This window comes from Oreochromis niloticus, linkage group LG17 (assembly GCF_001858045.2).
Source record: "Oreochromis niloticus isolate F11D_XX linkage group LG17, O_niloticus_UMD_NMBU, whole genome shotgun sequence".
In the NCBI taxonomy this organism is placed as follows: Eukaryota; Metazoa; Chordata; class Actinopteri; order Cichliformes; family Cichlidae; genus Oreochromis; species Oreochromis niloticus.
Window position 1 is genome coordinate 27,884,263 of NC_031981.2, and position 13,154 is coordinate 27,897,416.

The window sequence follows — 13,154 nt, forward strand, 5'->3', positions numbered from 1 at the left end:
ACATATGTATCAAAGCAAAGTACTGTTAAAAAAATTAAATTAACATCTTGCTAGTTAATGGCAGCAGCAGGGACAATTTCCTGGTTTGATCTAAAAGTTGAGGCTCTGTGTGTGTGTGTGTGTGTGTGTGTGTGTGTGTGTGTGTGTGTGTGTGTGTGTAGGTAGGTAGGTAGATAGATATGAGCACCGTGGTGACCTCCAAGTAGAGATGTGTGTGTACCCCAACCATATATGTTAATTTATCATAAGCCATATAATCGTCACAGTATAAAATGATGGTACTACACATTTTTCGCCATGTCATGCAGACTTCTGCTAAAGCAGCTCGTTCTTTGTTCATAACACCCAGAGCATATTTGCATCCACTCATATTGCACTTGCCACAAACCAAGCAGGCAGGACACTATGAATAAAACCAGCTTCATTGTGTCTTCATAAACTCACTTGAAAAATGTGAATAAGCATCATGTGCCAGCTTTTGCAAACTTGATCAGCCCTAAAATAACAAACTTCTGTGGTTAATTTAAAAAACATTCTGGTTTCTATGTTAGAAGTACTAGAAAGCATTAAAAAAGAAAGCTTGAATGAACATGAAATTATTTGAGCAAAGACACCTGACAATGACCAAGATTTGTTGCAGAAAAAGGGCAATCCCAGCTGAGTGAATATAAGATGATGGGCAGACTCCTGCTAAGCTAAAGTCAATTTATACCCCATAAATCAAGCTGAGACAGCTTCCATGCTCTCCGCTGCCTTTAATGGAGCTGTGAGTGGTGTCAAAAAACAACCCTGCAGGAGGCACCCACAGTCAATAGTGTATGGAGCCACACTGTTTGCCTATCAAATACAGAGCCGGGCTAAAAAAAAAATCCTGGATTAAGTGACTTTTATGGTAATATAGGGATCTTGCAAACTGACATGCAGCTGAGTCGTGCCTGAATCCCTGAGTTATACAGCACCACCTGAGGGGTGACAGGAGACACACCTGTATGTCTACTTCTGTCCATCAGCCATCGTCAGAGAAACGACAGGGTTACTAGCTCAGGTTAGATTAGGTACAATCCTACCATGCTGTGAGATGCTTATGGAAGACCCACTCACTGATTTAAAGAGAGTCATCAGAACAATGGGGTGCATATAAAAACAGCAAAGTGAGCACTCTGGTCTAAATAAAGCACAACTCATTGATGAGTTCTGAATCAATGAGCCTTGGTCACCCATGAGCCAGTAGCTGGTTCACCACTGCTCCTTCCTTGGACAACTTTTGATAGATGCTGACCACTGCAGACCGGGAACACCCCACAGAAGCTGCATTTTTGGAAATATTCAAGTGACGTCAGTGTATGTGCAAGTAATCCCTGACCAAATACTCAGGCTTCAGACTGCTCAAAACCCTTTTTATATCTATATCATAAATTCAGTCATCTCAGGGACAGCTCTGGCTCCAGGCAGATGGTCCACCCAGATGCTGTCTATGAGGGACAGCCAATCAGAAGAGCATGAGGTTTGTTTGTTTTTTTAAATTATTTGTTTGCTTTTATGTGTTGCACCAAGGCCCGGTATAAGAAAAATAATGATATAATGTTAAATGGTTGTTACATGCCACAGTTATTTATTGCAATTCAAGTCATTCAGGTCTTGAAATAGCTTGAAATGGTACAGTGGTACAATGGTACAGGTAAGTAGTTAACTGCCAGAGGTTAAAAAAATGTATGGTTACCCAAAACTAAAAAATAATGTACATTTCAGAATTATATAAAAAGGCCTTTTTCAGGAACAGAAAATGGGTTCACAATTTAAAGGAGGTTGATCAAGCCTTGAAAGCTGCTGCTAATAATTCCTACAGGTGTTCCATCATTTCTGGATTACTTACAACCCCCTCTGTCTGCATAAAACCAGTGTTGTAAAGAAAGTCAGGGTGTCAGTGAGTACAGTTTCCTTCACCATCAAAACGCACTCAGAAACTAGGGAAAACTCTGACAGGAAGAGGTCTGACAGACCCAAAGCCACAAATAAAACAGAGGACAAGTTTCTGAGAGTCGCTTGCATGATAGGCAGCTCACAGGACAACAGTTTCAAACACAGCTTAATATTAGTCGTAGTGAGCAAGTCTCAGCTTCAACTCTGAAGAGAAAACTTCAAGCTGCACGTTTGACAGGAATAGTTGCAGCAAGAAAGCCAGGCGTCAGAATAAGACAAAGAGGCTTGGCTGGTCCATGAACCACTGCCACTGGTATTATGGAGTGATGTATCAAAATTCAGTTCATCACGCAGGATCTTTGTATGCTGTCAAGTAGGTGAATGGATGGTTCCACATTGTGTGGCCTCAACTGTCAAACATGGAGGAGGAAGTGTGATAGTCTGGGGCTGTTTTGCTGGATCCAGGATCGGTGACTTATACAGAGTGAGAGGCACCCTAAACCAAAATGGCTACCACAGCATTCTGCAGCGCCATGCAATACCCTCCGGTATGCACCTAGTTTGTCAGGGGTTCATCCTACAGCAAAATAATGACCCAAAACATAAGTCCAAGCTATGCCAGAACTACCTCAGGAAAAAAGAACAAGATGGTAAGCTTGAAAACACAGAGTTTCCAACACAGTCTCCAGCCTCAAACCCCATCGAGCTGGTTTGGGATGAACTGGACCGAAGAGTGAAAGTAAAGCGACCTACAAGTGTCACATTTATGGGAACTTCTGCAACAGATATGGGAAGAACTTTATGAAGAATATTTGATTTCTATTGTAGAAAGGATGCCGTGAGTGTGTTCAGCTGTTATATCTGCCAAAGGTGCTACTTTGATGAGTCAAAAGTTTAGAAGACATTTTGGTCTATAAATTCATTCCATGATTTCTTTTTTAACTCCAATTGCTTATTTGTATTATGCTTTCATTTCAGAGTGCAATGAGACATTAAACTGGATAATTCCCAATAAAAAAGGGAAAAATTGGGGTGTTCTAAAACTTTTGAACAGTAATGTACACACATATATATATATGTATGTTACTGAGGTTTTTGTCAATGATTTGTCACAACTTTGGCTCGTATAAGATCACAAAGTGAAATAAAAATGATGACATTTAAAATCTCTGGCCACATGCTGACAAGGTGACTTCCTGTGTTATGAATTTTTTACGTCTGTATAATGAAGGAGCTGATAGAATGCAGAAAGAGTGCCCTGTCAGCACCGGTCTGAAAAGCAAGAAGCTTTAAGAAAGCTTTGAAGAAACCCAATCAGCTCCTTACTGGCTGTCAGTGCATGTGTTTGCTAAAGGACAGACAAAAAGGGCCAGACCTGTTTGCCAAGAGTTCACATTTCCCATCTTTCTACAGTTTGCGACCAATTATGTGTAAACGTGCTCAAACTAGTGAGTTGTTGATTGTCAATTAGTGAGTCAACAGAAAATTACTGTGCAACAAATCTCATAAGTTTTAAGTAATTTATTACGGAAAAAATACCAAATACACTTTTAGGTCCCAGCGTCGCCTAATTGCTACTGTTTTGAGAGGCAATTTTCTACAATTAAGTGTACAAGGCTCATTAAAACGAGGACATATTAGGCAAGGGGAAAAAACAATACAGCTGAAATGATAATGTTTTTCACAGTGCTTGATTTTTGTAAGCAATTACAGTCTATATACTGCAGAGGAGGACCCAACTGTTCAGACAAGAGGGTTACTGTAAGGGTTCTGAATCTCTCCAGATGTCTGTAGATGCTGCTGTATCAATTTTAAATTCACTTTTAGACATCTAGTGCATTAGTTACACTCGCTTGTCCTTGGGTTCGAATTTAAGGAAATGCTTTTTGTTGACACAGAGACACAAACAACCAAGCTCCCACTGACTTTACAAGAAACCATTTTTAATTGGCGTAGTCCAATATGAATAATCCCTTGACAATACAAAATTGAGCTAATTCCCTTTTACTGATCCTATTAGTGATATAGATGTATGATGTTTAAGCTGCTTCAGCCTGTATACAGTTGTTGCAGACAATGCAATCTGCTTTGCAACCCACCTTCAACCCAGCTACTCCTTAGATGCCATTTCTGACTTCAGTGTCATGTCTTTTGTCACTAATACATGGTCTGTTCTGCGAGAGGGTCTCATCCTTACTTTCCCCATTTTAACCCTGTAAAGTTTGAACCAACAGGCATGACATTTTTGACAAAAAATATTCAAACGTTTTGAAACTGGAGTGTTTATTAAACCATTTTAAGAAATGAAATATCAACTTGGATATATGACTTTCATCAAATATAAAACACCTGGTGTTAAAGGATTAAGTTAACACTGTATGCATATGAACAGGTGAGCAGGTCCAAGAGTAGAGTCTTCCAAGCAAATCTAGATTACTGTTACAATTGGAATAACAGTCCTACTTTAACTAAAGAGGTCATAAAAAAAGATCTTGCGCTTGTATAAAGCCAAGTGCAATACAGGCTTGAGCTATTTTCAAGAATGAAATGCAGAAAATGTCAGAGGACTCGGGCTTCTGCACTGTACAAACTTGGCTTTTCTGGTATCCAGCACAACTGAAGAGACGCTTGTCAACTTCAGTTGTGTTCCCATTTCAGGAAATACTGTTTGAGCTAGAGCGGCGGTCCCCAACCCCCGGGCCATGGACCGGTACCGGTCTGTGAGTCTTTTGGTACCGGGCAGCAAGAGTTGAGGCTCGGGTGTGAAATTTATGGTTTTCAGGGTTTTTATTGGGTTTTTTTTACGTTTTTACTGTTAACTCGGTTTCCCTGGGTCTTTTCTCGTTGTCCTTTGTTGTATTTATCCGCGACACCTTAAAGGTCGGTCCGTGAAAATATTGTCCAACATAAACCGGTCCGTGGAGCAAAAAAGGTTGGGAACCACTGAGCTAGAAGAACCGGAGGTAGCACATTTGATGCTTGCTGTGAATTCAGTGATCTTATTAACTGGGGTAGTTTCACATGGGTAAAAAAGACTCTGTACTAGGGACGATGTCAAACCGTGCCTTTTTTCGCTGCCCTTTTATGTTTAATGCATTTGGTTAACAACCCTAAATATAAAGAATACTTTGACGCTAAGCTCTGCATTCAACAATCTGTTGATACCTTCAACAAAATCGAAAACCCCCACAATATTCCCTACATATAATGTGGGAAAACACTTCAACTATGCAATATGGTCAAGTTCCAAAGTCTATAAATGTTTACATGTCAGTGTTATTGGTGTTTTATGGTGATGTTGTCATCCATTGTAATGTTGACTGTGCTGTAGATGCGAGATTTAAATGTTGGAGCGGCTGATCGATGGCATGATTGACCTCCACAGAGATGATTACAGCAGCAATTTAACAGATTTTTCATGCAGGGTTTGACTGGCTAAGTGCATGCAGTAAACTATGACAGGAACACTTCTCGCTAATAAGCCTGTCTATTCCTGTCTGTTATGGCCCTGTCGCTAAATCCACATTACCTACCACACACACTCCCTAGTGCTTACAGCTTCCATTTCAAGAGGCAGTAGCAATACTATAAATCATATCGCTGCTGCATCTATCTGTATAATATGAGAAAATGAATGCAAGCAATTAAAAAACTTGCAGCACAGAAACTGCTATATTTGAGAAATTGCACAGGCATTCATTTTACAATCCCAACAGCAAAGCTATACAAGACAAGGTTAGAATGAGCACAGATAACGGTTTGTAGTGCCGCTCAGGTTGTTGAGGATTGTCTGAAATGCGTCTGCTGGATAACCCTCTTGAATTCACACCTAAAATGATATTACTGTTGTCACTTAGACTGCAGCCAAAATGACTGTTTGCATAAGAAAACATGAAGAAAAACCTATTAGAAAACCATGAGCTTCTTGGTTTAATAGTACACCAAGCTAACAGTTTAGCATTCTGTTATTCAGTGTTAAATGGATAAAATAGATTTTTTTTTAGATGTCAGCTTCCTGTAGTTTTATTCAGATCTCGATTTTTACTGAACCTCATCAACAAGTGAAAAGCAAAGTCAAACAAAACACATACTTCTCAAATATGCCATGAATGTAGTTCTTTCTTTGTAGTTCTAAGCTTTGTGGGTTAATCCGCTACCCTTCAAGACTCCTGTGGACTTTCTAGTGCTTTAGTTAGCTGGTGGCATCCAGCATTACTGTTATTATTACAGGCACAGCAAAGAACACAGAAGTATCTGACAGGACAGCAACATTTGACATCCTGAGATAAGAATCTGTTCTCTGTACTTCCTGTTTACATGTTATGATTTTAAACAAATCCTCTAAGCTTCAAACTAAGCTGGGTTACCAACATCAGAAACTTTCTGTTGTATTAGGATTTTGAAGATGCTCCCATCATGCAATGTTTCTTTTTCCTCTCACATCATGTAACTTATCATCTTTTGGTCACGTGACGAACTCTTTGTTGAGTCCATATGTCTCATGAGATAGACTATCCATTGTAATGTTGACTGTACTGAGTGAGGAAGACCAAATTACCAGCATTGAAGCTATTAAGTGAAAGCAAGAACCACTATTGTTATTACAAATGGTAATAAACACCAGAATTACTTTTTTCCAACATAAACAACCTTGCCATGCTGAGTAGTGACATATATTAGTTCACATCTAAACCTACTGAAATGAAATGAATATTTGGGTCCATGAACAGGCTCATCTATCATGCAAACAAGTCCAACATTTCCAGCCACCATTTGCAGATAAGCAGGTTGTTAATTCCTGAAAGGTTCCCTCTGTTCCCAGTATAATCCATCATTTTGGCATCAAAGACACAAACATGCACGTCTGCTGCCTGCGGATGCTTTTTTCACAGTGAAATTTAAGGCAGGGAATGATAATGATCAACAGAAAAGCAAGCTAATGACACAATTACATGTAAAATTAATCGTCATATAATGTAAAACATCTCGTCCTCTCCATGTCAGTAGTTATGTTAGAGTCGGCGAAACAGCTCATCTGCATCTTCGTCACTGCTTTTGTTAGGCGTAACAATGTTGTGCAAAATCCAGAACACCTTCGCATCTCCTGATGACAAACATCCAAACACTATAGCACTGTAGAAAGAGTTAACCCTTTGTGCACAGGAGTTTGAACTGGAGCTCCTGCTGTAAACACTCAGATGCATAAGGTTTAGCCAACTCTTAGACAAGCCCATCAATCCTCATTCATTGCATATGCTTGTAAAGGTACCCTATTATACTAAACTCAAAGGATTAGAGACTTTTTGTTTAATGTACAGGCTTAGTCTGGTAAACAGACATTTTGACCCAATTTTTGGTCCCAACTACAAGATTTTCATTATTCTAATCAAGTAGTTTACAGTGTCTAAATATAACCAGAAAGTCAAACAAAGCATGAGACTGAAAAGTTCAAGCAGGACACAAACACAGTGCGGATGCTACTTTGGCAGATCCTGCCCACCTTTGTTGGGAAATGGCACCCCTTAATGACGGTGGATAAGTTCAAAGCAGCTATGACAGAATGAAGGGAACCTAAACAATATTAGGCAAGAGCTTTAATGATGTGGCTTCTCACTTGATTTATCAAGTGTCTGTACAGTATGACAGAATTTACAAGCCTAGGACAGTATTCCAAAAACACTGAGTTAAGAACTCCACCATGCTAAACAAGCTAGTTTGCTAATATAAGCAAGAAACACACATTTCCATGCAAACGTGCTCGGATTCAGTTTCAAGACACAATAATTGGGAAAATGAAACTGTCATCATCCACCTTAGATCTTTCTGTCCTGTTTGTGACTCTTACACGCAGGGTTCCTTCACTGCTAATGATGATTAACAGCTTATTGAGGCACAACTATGGTCTTTTTCATTTTAAACATGTTGGGGTAATTCCATTACTCATAAAGCCTAATATCAATGCCAGTTCTGCTAGCAACTATTTCAAATGTGTTACTTATTATGAACTGAAACAAAAGATTAAAATAACCAATCAGATGCACGCCAATAGGCCAACACACAGTTCACAACTGAGGTCAAGTAACAGCAGTTACCAAGAGTGTTCAATGATCTCAGCAGGCTAGAAAAGAGGCCATTTATTCAGATAAACGGTCCCAGTCTGCTGTTAAAAAACACTGAGATCACTACAGTGCTGCTGTTGTCCAACGTCTTGTCCATCTTCTATTAAACAACACAGAATAACACAGATGCTGACCAGCACTGATAGGTTAACAAGGCAAGCCTCCATCTGCACATGAGCGCACACACACACACACGCGCACACACACACACACACGCACACACACACACACACACACACACAATTTGTTCTAAGCCAATGCCATTCAAGCTCTGAGGTTTCTCCCTGGCCAATCATGAGTACACATCCATCTCAATGACATGGCTACTCTAGAGAAAGGAAAAAGGGCTAAAGAGGGCTGTAAAGAATGAACCAGAGAGAGGAAAAACAAAAAGGGAGGACAAAAGGAGACAAAGATCTAAGAAGAGCAGAGTGAGGGGAAAGCAATAATGGAGTGACTTATTAAGTTTAATTAACAGCTCAGATCATTAAGCTCCTAATTACACAAACTGAAAGCCAAGGTTTCTTAAATATGCAAACTGTGTTGTTGTCATTAGGTGCTTAGTGAAGTAAAAAGCATCTTTTAACCTTTGCACAGCATTTTAACTTATTGCTTATACTAAAATCTATATTTATCTCTATATATCTGTTCTATGAGCACTTAAAATTTCATGCTTAATCAGTTATACAGCCAAATGTACAAGATTGGTTTTAGAGTTCATGTCCCCCAGAACACTGGATCCACAACAGATAGCCAACACGGTCCAGTCAATCTGATTTATACCACACCGATGAGAACAACTCGTTTGCATTGTGTCCTGTTGCAATAGGGGACACAACACGACTGGTTGCCAATTATTCCCACACTATTCCCACAGGGAACTAAGTCACCGTCACTAAATACAAAAAAAATGTTTTATGAGAACGGGAGGTTCCTGAGCAGTTCTGATAACGGAACAACACCTTTGACATAAGGGTGACAAATCAAAAAGCTCACACAACAGTCAGACATGAAAGCACTGAAGAAAGAAACCTTTTCTGTTATTGTTGAGGCATGCCGACATGTTGAGTGGGAGCTAGGGGAAATAAATAACAAGGGCAGATTGCAGTGGCAGTCAAGACTGGATATTAGTCATTGGGCATTGGACAGACGGTAGACACATCTGAGAAAAGGGCTGTGCAATTCAATAAAGTTTATTTGAAAAAGATGACAGCGTCCTCAATTCTGACAAAAACATAGGGAGCACAACATTTTGTGCAATTTTAAAGCTAAAATTGCTGAAACACTGCTGGTTTTCAGTGAATAACCTATCAAAAAGATTCAATTCAATTTTTTTATATAGTACAAAATGACAACAGTACCCTCAAGGCACTTTTTCACTGTAGGGTAAAAGCCCTACAATAATGGAGTGAAAACCCCTATGAGCAAACACTTGATGACAGTGTTAAGAAAAATCTCTGAGAAACTTCCAGCAGAACCAGGATCAGGAAGGAACAGGCGTGAGCAGTTGTAGGTGATGGGAGGAAGACGCCCTACACCCTTTGAGAACACACAGGTCAGGTCAAGTGACTGTGTGCTTTTAATTTTGGCACTGGCAGCATTTCAGTATATAACATATTATGGTCACTTCCAAATTGAGTAACTACCTTCGTCTCCACTATATGCAAAAGTTTAAAAAGTGAAGATCATACTGAACCTTTCCTTTTGCATACTATTACACCCTTAACTAAGAACCACCGACCAACAAGGGTCTGAAATTGCAGAAACAGAGGAAGAAAAGACCTCCAAGACTTTCCCCGAGGGAAAGCCCAAAGGACTAGCAGATGAAGAAAAGAGAAAACCAACAATCGGAGCTGTTAGAGGATGAGTGGAGCGTCTGCAGTTACAATGTAAAAGGGGCCATACTCTCTCTATTCGTCTCCACAGGAAGAAACTGGAGCACTCCCGCAGTGAGAAGCAGTATCTTCTTTAGCTCAGTTTTACCCCCTACTGCACTACAACCTAATACACACCACATTCTGGTTCTTGTTCTTGTCCACCATCTTATTATTTTATACTCTATGTTTCCACCAAGTTCTCTGAATATATCGCACATAAGAAAAACCCCAAAGAAAATAAAATTAGCCAAGTAAGAAACAACAGCAAGAAACAAATGTACACATTTACAGATTTGAGTCCACACAGAAAACATTTTTACATTCCCAAATTTCATGACGTTTTCAACTCATTTCCAGATTTTTGCACACCTTCACTGATCTGTATGCGCTCCCAGACCCAGACAGTGGCAACCTGTCCAGGGTGCACCCCACCTCTTTCCCTAAGGCACCTGGGATAGGTTAGAGCCCCTGCACAACACTGATGTGGATAAGCGGTTTGTTTTGTTTGTTTTTGAAAGAATTTTATCAACGCCAGTATTAATAGTATTGATTCTACTTCATATTAGGACAACTTTTTCCATATCTTGGTATAAAATAAAGACAGAAATTCACATTTAACTGTTAGATTTGCATTCAGCAACTTTCCAGTTCTACAGGAACATCACTAGAATACAACCAGCTGACAGCCAGTTGAGTCGTGTCCCCTGAGTTGTGTGCACTGACAAAGACTCTGTCAAACTGATGGCAACACTTTGGCAATCTATCAGCAACTATATCCAAAACTTTAACAATCTCTCTGAGAGTGACTAAAGTCAGTCTAAGTCTGATGCTTTCTGCGGTTGAGCCAATTTAATGTAAGTTTTCTTCTTCTAATGTTATCTCAGGATGGTGGTGCATGAGACGAGCCCTCTCGTTCATAGCATTCCCAGAGTATTTTCATTTATCTAATAAAATCTTGATATTTGGTGTCCCTGTATTGATATGTAAAATATGTCAATACTGTGCAATATCGATGTTTTTCCCCACTCCTAATAATCATCACAGATAATCGCAGTTTTGTCCATATTAGGCTTTGTTAGAAAATAAATACTGATAGTTAAGGTAAGTATCACCTGTCTAGGTACGGTAGCCGGTATGACACTGATGCAACTTTAACAAAAGAGTCAAGACGAACAGGCATCAAAGACGGCAAAGCAGACTATTAATTTCACACATGAACAATGTTTAAGAAAAAGGAACAACAAGGCCTACAAATCACATCGGCCAGATCTTCGTGAGGTAAAAACACAGAGCACTACTCATTTTCTGGTTCACAGAAATGCTCAGTAAAGCATTCCAGCAAAAGTCAAAGCTACGAAACCAAAGATGTGAGTGACTGCAAAGTTCCACTGGAGAACACGGGAGGGGAAAAATCGGATTCAATTACGAGGTTTTCCTGCCAGCGAAGCAACAGACAGGGTTGTGCATCCACTCATCTGTGAAGAGCTGCTGCATCTTCTGATTAGACCACAGTTCCCATGTCAACTCCCGGGGGATGTGTCTTTCTCAGTTTCTAACTGCGCCAAATGCTTTTCACTTTCTTGTCAACCTCAGAAACCTCCCTTTCCTCTCTCCCTTATTCACTGCATAATAGCCTAGTTGGATTCTGTTTTCTTTTAACCACCTATCTTAATCTTTTCACTCTCATTCCCACGGCCACTTTGATAGAGCAAGTAATCCCTTGTGTGCCCCATGATCATATATTTTCTCTCCTTTACTCCTTGGCTCCTCACACACCCTCCACCCTCTGTTATCTTTTTCTGCCACCCCCATGCCTCCCGACTTCCCCTTTTCTCCACAGACGGGTGGCTGATTCAATCTCAAGCAATGTTGTTTATGAAAAGGCATTTCACTTTCCAAAACCATCTGTGTTTAAGATGCTGTGGAGGGTCCATCACGTCTCATCAATCTGAGCGACGCGGTAGTGTCTTTGAATCAAAGCCAAAATTTGCAATTGAATATATTTTGGCACATAATCACACACGCCCACACGAGTACAAATTGGCCAGCGCATTTAGCATATAAAAGGACGAGCGATATGCTGTTAAACTTTGGAAAGCCAATTTAAAAACCACATCATTGAAATGCCCCTTTCAGAACAGGACTGAAGCTTTCGACTGCGTCTTTGTGGGGTCTACAACGAACTTCCTGCCTTCAAAGAACTTCATGTGAACCTCACAACAACTGAATGTTTATGCACAGTACACACTTTTAGTTTTCCAGTGGAGTTACATTTATGTAAAAGAAGACTAGAAAATCTATGTTTTGTCTGGAAGTTTCCCTAACTGGGGATAGCTGGATAGCAGGGCCGAAATTTTCAAGGATTCTTTCACTGGGATTAATTGTGGACTGCATCACTCCCTTTGAGAGATAACAAAACAAAAACGAAAAATAAAAGTATACTTAGATAACTCACAAAGTAAACTTGGGAGGCTGTTGCTACACTTGGTGGACCACCCAAGTAAAGTTAATCTGTAACGAACGCTTTGTGATATCAGTGAATTAACGTCTTGATGCATTCTCAAGTAAATCTCCAAAAGTTGATTCTGTTCATCTGGACGTAGCGTTTTCAGTGGAAGAAACGTTTCGTCACTCATCCGAGTGACTTCTTCAGTCTCAGCTGACTGCAGGTTTCCCCAATCTTATAAACAGTACATTTGCATAATGACTGAAACCAGCCCACTCGAGGAACAATGGGCTGGGAGGTCAGTTCCTTCATCATGATAATGCAAATTCTCATGACCATTGATCAACAACCACTGATCAATGGCTATGAGTACTATTCACAGAGTGTTGCGCTACGGACGCTACGTCCAGATGAACAGAATCAACCTTTGGAGATCAGTGAATTAAAATCACTAACGAGTCATGTGATAATGCACGTATGCACAAGGTTAGCTCCATAGAGAAATTGCTTTGCTGATTAACTGGGGAAGAACTTGATTAGCATTTACATCCCAACCAACACATTAAACCATGTTTGAACTATGAACTACAATCATGTCCACATTTGAACTATGGTTCCTTGTTAGGAAAGCCTGTTGATGGCAGGTGAAAAAATATCTCCATGTATGATAATCAGTTAAAAAACAATGACATATAATTTTTGATCCATATCACCCAGCCCTAACTGAAGCCTCATTGATGTTCCTTAGGTTGAATGGGAGTAAATCCCAGTAGCCAGCTTCTAAATTCAGAT

General features: G+C 39.9%; 1 protein-coding gene across 2 annotated transcripts in view; it reads right to left on the reverse strand.

Moving 5' to 3' along the window:
- nos1apa (nitric oxide synthase 1 (neuronal) adaptor protein a) overlaps window positions 1-13,154 on the reverse strand; it is a 189,186-nt gene that overhangs the window by 115,222 nt on the left and 60,810 nt on the right. The window lies entirely within an intron of this gene.